The 11,275-nt window shown below is 45.3% G+C and overlaps 2 long non-coding RNA genes across 9 annotated transcripts in view; one reads left to right on the forward strand and one right to left on the reverse strand.

Annotated features, from left to right (window-relative positions):
- Window positions 1-11,275, reverse strand: part of LOC149354544 (uncharacterized) — a 177,240-nt gene that overhangs the window by 154,334 nt on the left and 11,631 nt on the right. The window lies entirely within an intron of this gene.
- On the forward strand, window positions 1,611-9,906 carry LOC149354546 (uncharacterized). 6 transcript variants are annotated; one of them, XR_016291358.1, is made up of 4 exons: window positions 1,622-2,195; window positions 4,000-4,326; window positions 6,151-6,236; window positions 6,313-9,906. It is a non-coding gene; the product is annotated as an uncharacterized LOC149354546 (long non-coding RNA). The 6 variants fall into 6 exon arrangements; XR_016291356.1 differs by having other exon boundaries at window positions 1,612-2,195; window positions 4,000-6,236; XR_016291357.1 differs by having other exon boundaries at window positions 1,625-2,195; window positions 6,151-9,906.

Genomic DNA, 11,275 nt, shown 5'->3' on the forward strand with positions numbered 1-11,275 from the left:
CTGCCAAGCATTTGTCAATATTGACTTAACACTGCTATGCAAAAAGAGAAAAAAAGCAATGGCAAAGGTTTTCTCAATATTTTTTCTTTTTCATCAAGACTCGTTATGCTCAACTTGCTCTGTGGTCAGTTTTGATTGCATAAGCTGTTGCCACACTTTTTTTTTTCTGCGCTACATCAATTGAAATGCTCATGAAAAACAGACTTATGATTTGGCACATATTAGAGATTTGTACACTGTCAATCAGTCGTGATTCAAAAGCGGCAATGATTCTTGTTTCCATGTTGTTACAACCTAAACCGAAATGGCTAGCGGAAGTGTTCAGTCACCCATTCATCACGCCGATATGTTTATTGCAGGCAAATGTGCGCACAGCCCGCAGGAAATAAAAAGAAATGACGCTCCCGAAGATACATTTGCACTGCACCGATGTTTTAACACAGGTTACACAGTTTCTCCGGCGAGTCGTAACCCGAGCACCCATCATCACAAGGCAATTTCCTCACTGGCGTCCCAGAACCCTCCTCGCAGCGCCGCCTCTCCTCCTCCGCTCTTTTCTCCCTTCTCTTTTTTTCTTTCACGGCTGTTGCGCTCTTCGGTCTATTCCTCCGGCGAGTCTGCCTCCGCGCACCGCCGCCGCGAATCTGCGTGTCTTCTGAACCGCTGAATGATGTAAATCGTAGGGGGCGCCTGGTTTGCCGCAAAAGTTTGCATGATTACGAGAATTGGTCTGGGTATCGGGCATGCAGCAGTATTGGGTATTGAGCAGTCCGGGTTTGTAGTTGTCGCCAATGTGCAGCCTGCGCTATGGTGAGGGACGGAGCGGGGGGTGCGTATTCCCTTCTATTGTCTCGGTAATACGAGAGAATATCACGGAAGGAGACCAGGTAGTGCATTCCCTGCTCACGACAGTATGAGGCATTAAAAGGCTTTCGCCTTAATAAAGCGATTCTGATCGTATTGTCTTTCACAGCTGTTCTGCTCCTGGCGAGCTTCTAGGGCGGCCGGCTCGCGATTTTCGCGTTGCCCTTCGAGCCATTTGTGTGGCCGGCACGTTCCCCGCGCAAAGAAGGCGACTGCGCACGTACTTAAAATGGCGTTAAAGGGCGATTCACACGACGGTCCGTTCGCCCGCGGCCCGCGCACTACCTGGTCTCCTTCCGTGATATTCTCTCGTATTACCGAGACAAAAGAAGGTAATACGCACCCCCCGCTCCGTCCCTCACCATAGCGCAGGCTGCTCATTGGCGACAACTACAAACCCGGACTGCTCAATACCCAATACTGCTGCATGCCCGATACCCAGACCAATTCTCGTAATCATGCAAACTTTTGCGGCAAACCAGGCGCCCCCTACGATTTACATCATTGGCAATAAACGTTTCCACCACCACCTACGTGTTCATGCGTCAGCACATTGAGAGGCGCGCTGACCAGGCCGCGGTTCCGAAGACGCGCAGATTCGCGGCGGCGGTGCGCGGAGGCAGACTCGCCGGAGGAATAGACCGAAGAGCGCAACAGCCGTGAAAGAAAAAAAGAGGAGAAGGGAGAAAAGAGCGGAGGAGGAGAGGCGGCGCTGCGAGGAGGGTTCTGGGACGCCAGTCGGAGGGCGTATTCAGAGGAAGGTGATCCTCGTTGCGATTGGCCAACCGAGAACAGACGTCACTGCTCTACTCTACGTCACTCTGTGGGGACTTTTGGGGAACACTGCGCTTCAACCGACAGGGAAAATCTCAACTCTTCTTGAAAATCCTTGCTCAATATCCCAAGGTATCCCAAGGTGCATTTCTTGCTCGCTTGTTTTTTTTTTATTTTTTTTTGCCTTGAGCATGCAGACGGACACGTGCGATGGCCTTGCTTCAGCGGTTTGCGACAAGGCGTTCTTCAATACTAGTAATTTAAAAACACCCATCAAGGATATTCATGGGGAAGGACGCGGTTGTTGCTGCGACGCGTCTTTTCTTTTTCTCTTTCCTCTGATCTCTCCTCTATCTGCACGCGGCAGCGGTGGTGGCTCGGCACCAGCCAGTAGGCAGGCCCATGCATCCTTCTCCCAGTCACAACAACAACATGTAGTAAGGCACGGCCGTTCTTGTGCGACTTACGTCCGAAGCATTTTGTCGCCCTTCGTGACCTGCGACGGCACCACGACTTCGAGGAAGAGGTGGAGAATCTAGTCTTCGACTCTAATAAAGGTAAGAAACGAAGTCTGCATGCACGCACGCTGTGATTAAAGCAATAAAGGGCCAAAGCGGGATGCAGTCGCGCGCTTAGATTACCGATTGAAAAGTTGCAGTTTATTGACTTTTCGAGTGCGCGCATTTTAACTTTGTAAACACAAAGCGCGTTCTTTTTTTTTTATTTACGGGCTTACACTCACCTGGGGAAACTTGCACGTGGTTTTGTGCACAAAAACTTAGCGATGACATGCACGTTTTTTAAAGGAACCATGAAGATTTCAATGGGCTTAGTCTAGTGCAACAGATCTGCAGAGGTAGCCTTTGCGGGCATTCGAGTGAAATGTGAAACGTAACGTAGTACTATAACCTTTGAAAGCCATGACTTGTCATAGTCATTTTGCACTTATTTGTAATGTAAGGTGTATAGTTTGTACAAAGTTTAGGTAGTCATAGTTTTGACTCCTAATCATTCTGAAGTGTAGCATGACTCAGCACTTTACTAGTAACATAAGGTGTGCAGAGTTTGTACAAAGTTGCGTAGTCATGCCTTGCACTCATGACTCGTCATTCTGCAACATAGCATGACTGTGCACTTTAATGCTTTGGCATTCTCGCTGGTAAGCAGTCTTATGTGTGTCTGCAGAATTTTTTTTTGGTGTCCTGACAAGCTGTGACAAGCTTGCTTGTCACTTGACAAGCAAGTGACAAGCAGTGCACTCTCTTTCATATTTAAAGTGGCCACTGTAGGAAAAAAACTGGTCCTTGCAGCAGACTCGCTGCTACAGGCCTTGCTTATGCTTTGTTGCAGGCACCTGCAATGTCTCGACAGGACACACAACATTGTCGCGGCATGCACTGGCTTAGCAGCGCTGAAGCCATGGCAATCGCAACACGCAGAAGTGTGTAGGAAGAATGCCCAGCATTGTTCTGCCTTTAGAAGTTAACAGCGCTGACCTGAATATGTGGTCAAAGGACAGGGCCATGTAAAAGGTTGCTGTGCAGGAATGAGTTTTTGCAGGGTGTAGTAAAATTGAAATACTTCCATGTAACAGTCCGTGTAATAACTTAACCTGAACTTAATAATTTTCTCCAAAAATTGTTCCCCATGCGCTATAGCAGGAAAAAACAGTAAGCGAATGACTGATAAATTTTTAACAATAAAAAAGCTGGGAAATGCAGTTCTGCACTGCAGGCAAAAGGCTAAAAATTTGAAGCTAAATCTGTGATTGTCATGCGCACTTGGCAGAGGCAGAGCGCCAGTAGTAGTGCGAGAGTACTGCATATGTGCCCACTCCATAGCACATGCATTTTTCATTAGTGTATGTAAAAAGTACAAACTTTAATTTGGCCTTGCTTTTCAAAAAATGAAAGTAGTGTGATACACAAAAAATTGACAGAGAAGTTTTGCCAAAATTTTATAAACGTGCAAAAGCAGAATTTCATGAACATTGCCTTGTCTTGTTACTTTACTGTTGACTTTCTAAGGATGCCTTATGCCGTTATTCATGTGCTATCATTGTGTACACGTTTTTATCAAAATGGAGCCCACCTTTGTTCACGCCTCAATTTTTAAAAATTTTTTTTTAGTCATGAGTGGTCATGGACTTAACATCATATGTTGGCATCGTGTCATAACTATGTTGCAATGCTGCTGTGAGGCTGTGGTTGCTATGTCGCCGTTGCTATGCTCTTGGCACAAACCCACATACACATCGCAGGATCTTGCTCGGGGTTTACCGTTCGGAATTGTGCTTTCACACTAATAATTAACTAATACTATGTGGAGTGCTTAGTTATGTTTACAATCTTTCTGTTTCAGGATTTTGCGCCTGGAAAGACGGAGAAGAAAGCAAAACTTGCTGCCATTTTATAGCTTCTACAGGAAAGAAGGAATGTGCACCAAGGGTTTTTAAACGCTACCTGCACTGCCACCGTTCCGGCTCGTACGAAGAGCTTCCTATAGAACAGCGCCAAAGGCAGGAAAAGTGGCAAGGAAGCTGCAAAATCAGCAAACACTGCTTTGCTACTCTAGAGGTCATGGAGAAAGAGGGCAAGGTATATGTAGTGTTTCAAAAGAAACACTACGGACACTTCAATGAGGCCTGCCACCAAAGGCTATCCCAGGATGATGCCAGAGGGCTTGCAGGTTAGCCACTCCTCTTGTACAAAGCATTTGTGCATGCTGTGTTGACTGTACCGGAATGTGAAAACGTTTAGAAGCTACACTCCACCAACCTTTCATAAATGGGAGACGAAAGTGCAATAGAAATGTATTTTAGGGGGAAGATATTGCTCATTAACTCGAGTGATCATTTCAATGATTTTTATTCTTCTGCGATGCATCTATGGCACAAAAGAGGTGGGACAACACGAAAATGCCTATTGTAAAGTGGGAGAAGGCATGTCCCACAAAACGAGGGGGCGGAAGAAGTTATAGTAGGGCACAGCTTAAGAACCCAGTGGCCAATGCCCCTCAAAGGAAGCCTGCCATCCAATGGCGTCGACCGATTCTCATGATGTCATGGTTAATCCTAGGGGGTAGCACTGCAGGAGGGTGGCAGATGAAAGGGGATTAGTTATGGCTTTAATTGGGTTAACTGATGAAAATCAGCTGACGCCATTGACTGGGGGGGTCTTCTTTAAGGGCCATCTGCCACTTCGTTCTCGAGTTGTATCTGACTGTAGTGCAATTCACTTGAGCCTACTTGGTCGCATCGAAGGGTGAAAAACAATTGATCCACGGCACATTGCATGCACAGCACAGTCTGTACGAACTTCATGCCGTTTAGTTTAGAGATGCTTTGTGGAAGGGGTCCAGTCTTTCGAACTGAACATAATTAGGAATGTCGTCTAGCACTGAACTACTCCAATGTCTTGTTCTTTTGTTTTTCTGCTGGTTTCATTGACTATCCTAGGTCTGTCGCTCAATCGGCTGACGTTGAACTTTATCCGTAAGAAGTCGGCTTGAGCTCTATGAAACGTGTCTTGAATGACTGACAGTTGCACTCGATGCTAGCCTCTTTTTTTGGCTGCCTGTCAAAAGCGTAGGCATTTTGTTGCTGATCAAAGCAACGCCACCAGTCTAATGGTTGTATAAGGGCCATGTTTTTTCTCATAAGACAGATCGTCTGCAGTGAACTTTCATTAATTAGAATTATTTGGCTGTTTTGGCACTTCATCAGTAACGCTCGCAGGAACGGCTGTGGTTTGAGTGTTCAGCTACTAAGCTGGAGTACCCGGGTTAGAACCCGGTTGCGGCAGCTGAGTTTCGATGGAGGCAAGAGGTGCCCACGTGCTGTGCAGTGCCCAAAGATCCCCAGGCGGTCGAAATTATTACGGAGCCCTCCACTACAGCACCTTTCTCTCTTGCTTCTTTCACTCCTTTCCTTCATGGCATGGTTGAGGCAGTTACTGCACCATTTCCTTTCCTCAAAAACCACTAACATAAAACACAAGCCTGCACAAGAGTTGAAATCGCAAAAAAAAAAAATGAACAAGCAGCATTTATATTTCAGTTTATGTATGACTGGCATGCCCTCCAATTGTCTCTGACTTAGCAGCAGTCATTCAGGTGTTGAAACTGAAACAGCATGAGAAAAATATTCACTTAGAAATTATTCACCTGGCGTAAGTGAATTCTACATTGTGACTCGTGCACACTATTGTCTTGTGCACAAGTCCAAAGAAACAAAGTTCGCGTTCAAAAATTTGGTGTCTCTACTCCTTTAAAGGTTGCTGTCAGGCGAATCGGTGCATTTTTTGAATATGCAGAATGAAATGGGACAGGATGAGAAGCACATGTCCTTATTCTTTTCTTGTCCACATTTTCAGTGCTGTTATATTCTGCATTTATAACACGCTGTATATAACTTCCCTGTTTTGCATTGCAGTATGCAAGTTTAAACACTCAAGCTCATAAAAATAAAGTCCATCTGGCTTTGAAACAACCATTTTGTTGTGTGCTTTGCAGTGCCACAAAAGTGAAATGAAAGTAAGATGAACTGTGTGTCACCTGTGAAAAGGAACAAAGTGGAAGACGAAGGAATCCGACCAGAAGTATTTGTCACTTTATTACATGGCTGTAGGCAGATGAGCCAGAGATGTTAACAGTTTTTTTCTGTACCATTTTCAGGCCGGTTAGCAGAAGGAATGCCAGAAAAAACCATTGTGCACAAACATCCGAGCAGGTACAAGTGGATCAAGCCCACGGATGCAACTTGTGACCACTAAGGACCTTCGTAACATTGCAGATAAGTTTAGGATTGGAAAAACAGAGCAGAGAGATCCAGACGATTTTAAGAGTGTTGAATTATGGGTCGAAGAAATGAGGGCAAAAAATGAGTCGTCGCCACTGTTGTATTACAGGAAGAAGGGTGACCCCAACAGTCATGATGGTGACTTTGAGCTAGCATTAATGACGTTCCCACAACGAGAGCTCCTTTATGAATTGGGGGCAGCGAAACTGTGCACTGACTCCACCCATGGCATAAATAAGTACTAACTCCAACTGACAACCCTGCTCACAATTTCTCAAGATGCCTTTGGTATCCCGTGTGCCTACTTGATTTCAAAAAGGGTGAACACGGGCACTGTGGTGAGGTTTTGCGAGGCCATCAAAGAAAAAAAACACAATACAGTGTCAGGCATTTATGTCTGATGATGCCCCTGTTTATGGCAGTGCATGGGAGCAGGTGATGGGTCCCTTGAGGAGTCGACTGCTTTGCAGCTGGCAGGTGCTACACAACTGGAGCACGCACCTGAATACAGTCGCAAACAAGGACTGCAGGAGTACAACAAGGGACATGCTGCACACTCTGATGAAGTGGACAGATGAGACTGACTCTCAACAGTTGCTCCCTGCACTTCTTGGTATCCACTCCAAAGAGCATCAGCTTAATTGCCTTTGGCTTTGTCAGAAATTTTGAGAAAACATACGCAAAGAGGGCATGTCAGTGGGCTTACTGCTATCGGCAGTACATTGGATTAACAACAAATAATCACTTGGAGTCAATGCACAAGGCACTGAAGTACTCTCACTTTGGTGGCAAGGTAAATGGGTGATTGGATACATTAATCAAAGTACTCTTCAATTTCACATCCGAAAAACTTTACAACAGGTGTCAAAGGAGGAGCAGACCACCGCAAATCTGCCCTATTTAGGAAGCATAAAGTGGGGATTGAGCTTTCTAAGTCCAGTACTGAGAGAGTGGGAGATGGCCAGTGGCATGTAAAGTCACAAAGTTTGGTGAACTTCAAGCACACAGTGGAAAGAACTAGCAAATCGTGCAGTGGCTGTGAGATTCATTGTGAGCAGTGCGAGGCTTGCCACAACGTGTACACAAGTACAGTACGTGTTGACCATGCAACGCATGTGCACATGTGCAAGCACATGCATGCTGTTGCTATAATGGAGCTACACTCGTGCCAGATGCAGAGCAGCCAGAAAGTAGCATTTGACTGTGCTGGCATTTGTAGGCCCTGCCAGCTGAAGATGGCAGATTTCAGGTGAGGGATTAGGATTATGTTATGAGCTAGTTGGCGGGCTATTCTGACAAAGTGCTTTAGCATAGCAAGCTCAAGACACAGCAAGGAAGAGGAGTGTCATTTGCTAATTTTCTTGAAGCCCACATGGTCATGAGAAAGGTGCGCCATCATATCCCATATCAAGCAGCACCATTGAGGGTGCACTACAGGCCTCTGGTATTTCTTTTCTAGTCATTCCTTTTTCCCGAAACTTTCCTCCTAGGAATGGAGAACTCATCCCGCCACGGCGCCTCAGTGGCTCTGGCGTTCTTAGACTGCTTACACGAAGGCTGTGGGTTTGATCCAGCCATAGCGGCCACATTTCAGTGGAGGCAAAATACAAAGATGGCCATGTGCTGTGCAAAGTCAGCGTGCATTAAAGGCCCCCAGGTGGTGTAAATTAATCCAGAGACCTCCATTATGGTGTCCCTCATAGCCCATGTGCCGCTCCCGAATGTTAAACCCGACAATTAAGAAATTGAGATATTTCAGGCCCCTCATTCCCTACTCAGAATCTGCTTGTGTGAGTACGCCCTCTCTGGCACTGCTCAACAGAGAACTTCTGACAATTGGCAAACATTTTTCATCTTTGGGAAATTAGTGCACTCATTTTCTTGTTCATACCTGCCTTGCATTCACTATAATTTTATTTCTTCGTCATCCCTGCTTGATTTCATTTTGTCTGCATGTGATGCACTCATAGAGGCATGCGCTCTTCAATAAAATTAGTATGAAGTGTCGCTCCATGCTGCATTCCTCTTTGTTGCGTCGTGCTGTCACAGTGCACCGCCCTTTTAGGACATCTTGAGAAAAACAGCGCTTGCAGACAAAGGACCAGAACAAGAAGGACACAAAAAAAAAAACAGCGCAGTTGTGTGTCCTTCTCGTTTCCTTTGTCTGCAAGTGCTGTTTTTCTCAAGATGTACCCCAACCAACTCGCCCAGCAACACACCTTGCCTTTTAGGACAGTTGACAATATGTGGTTCTACAGTTCTGCAATGCATATGAGAAAAAGTATTCTTGACAAAAGGCTAAGCCGTAGCTGTCATCTTGCACACTGAAAGCTGCAGCGCAAAACTACTATTCATCTTATTTTGCAAAGAGAATACTGCTGCAACAGAAAAACAGTATTACTCATTTTTCAGAACATTGCTGGTGCAATTTGTGACACGAACTTATATTGCCATGGTAGAAACAGCCGTGAATAGCCTTCCCTCACATGATAAAGCACTTCATAAATGAACTTGCTTGGCTCTTACACAGTGTCTCTCCACCAGCCTTCCAAGCAATGAGCCTTCTGTTGTGTGATGGGAACACTGTGCCAACTTTGTTGCCTAGAAATTCTAAAATGCCCCTATTTGTCGAGAAGGCAGCTTAGATGAAACATATAGTGCCCAGTTAATGTCATTTCCTTTTTACTCATTAATGAAAAATGCTTCAAAGCCCAACTGCAACGAAATTATAATTTGGCTAGAATGCCTGTTAATGTGCTGGGTGCGTCATAAAACTAATCGTAACAAAGTTTCATGCTTCTGAGAAAACTGACACTGTTGCTACAAGTGTTTAAAAAGCTGTGTAGACAACGTGGCATGTCCATATAGGCAGATACGGATACCCGAGTGCCATACGGCCTCATGTCTGGCCCATTGGGAATGAACAGATTAAGGACAGTGTAGAGTGAAAGGCTAGGGGCTAAAATGTGGCTTGGCAGTCATGGGTATGGTGCTGCGCCAAAGTTGTTAGGAATCTGTTTCAATCCTGCAGATGCTGATTTCTGTTTCCATTCCAGGTTTTTGTACACCATATTTACTTAAATAATGGATGCATTTGCATAATAAATGCTTTCCCTACATCAATCATCAAAATCTGGGGAAAGTTCAACTGACCACACCATGTTTTACACCATGTAATAAATGCACCAAACTTACCATTCTAATTTTTTCCCACAAGAAACTGCATCCATGATGCAAGTAACTGCGGTATTACAGGTTACAGAATGAAGCACTGTCAGCTGTATTATGTGGCCGCAAGACTGCCTGGCGCCATGTGAAGAGGAATGCTCCCAAGGCTCATCACATCACATTTACTCCAGTATCCACATATGGCACCCGTTTCATCCTGCACGTCACATTCACCTCGGGCTGGTGATAGCCTGCCAGCTAGATTAAGAATGTCACAAATAAAATGTCTACCTAACTGAAAACTGCGGTTGTATATATCGGAGATTTTTATTGACTTGTGGCAGTCTACCTGGACAGGTTATGGTAATGCAAGGCAGCCCATTATGCACAGCATATGAGTGCATAGGCGCCACAACTTCGCATCTTTTCCAAGGGTTCATGTTTTGCACTATTGGGTGTGACCCGACCCATCTTTCCACAATCCTCGCGTAGTTAATAATAAAGTGCTCCTAATCCTTTTTTGACAGTCAAAATGTATTTTCCTAGGCATATTGGCAATCTGCAATTTGTATTTCTCCACAGATTTGGTACTTCTGAGAAGTTGGACGGTCATTTTATAAATGATATATTTTTAATAAGCTAGCAGATACTATTCTTGATTTAAACATTTGCAGGCATATATACGCTGCCATTGTTTGCCTTGATAAATACTGTGTCCATTGTGTAATCATAGTACAAACACGTTAATTGATTCTAAAGGATGTTAATGCTGCTTAATTACGCTGTACAAGCCCAGCTGTGGCTTTGGAAAGCTGCCCTTCCTTGGACTCTGACATTAAATACAACTTGTACTTGGGAAAGACTAATCTTACTGTGAGTGTAACGACAAAATTAAACAAATTCCATTAGACGCTGGTATGACCCCGCCTGCGGCAGTTGTATTCCGATGGTGACACACTACAGGCCCAGATGCTGTGCGATGTCGGAGCACGTTAAGGGCCACTGTTGGTTGAAATTACTGGATCCCTCCACTGTGGCGCCCCTCATAGCCCGAGTCGCTTTGGGACGTTAAACCCCATAAGCCAAAGTTAGCATTATGTTCCTGCCGGACCAAGCAGCCGCTGACAGGGTCAGACTGTACGAATGGGTACCATCAATCACTACGTGACACCCCCACTCCACTCACCCGATGAAATCCCATCCATCAGTGACACATCCACTCTCTCCACCCTTCGACTCAGATTTGCAACCGCTTGCCAACCGCCTCCTCCCGCCCTCTCTTCTTCCCTCTTCCCTGCAATTTCGTGAAGGTGGATTTCACTCCCTCCACTCTGTCACCTGAGGCTTCAGACCGACGGATTATTCCAACATGGGGGGTTCTGATGCTGATGCACTAAAATGATATTTTTGAAAGACAGCTACAGTTTGTTACATGTTAAGGAAAAGAGTACTCGCTGTACCATGCAACATGCGAGATCATTCCCTGGTGTGCACACACTGCATCACAAGGAAGTATATTTGGCACCTAAATTGAAATGTGCAGTATAGCGAGCAGTTAGCACCAGGTGCTGTACACAGACACGAGCACGAAATGAACACGCTTATTACCAGGCCCTCTCTGTGCACCCTCCCTATACATAGTGCGAAGACTGCTTTTGAAGCTAAGGTTGG

Source organism: Amblyomma mixtum, chromosome 3 (genome assembly GCF_055824585.1).
Source record: "Amblyomma mixtum isolate Tamu chromosome 3, ASM5582458v1, whole genome shotgun sequence".
Lineage (NCBI taxonomy): Eukaryota > Metazoa > Arthropoda > Arachnida > Ixodida > Ixodidae > Amblyomma > Amblyomma mixtum.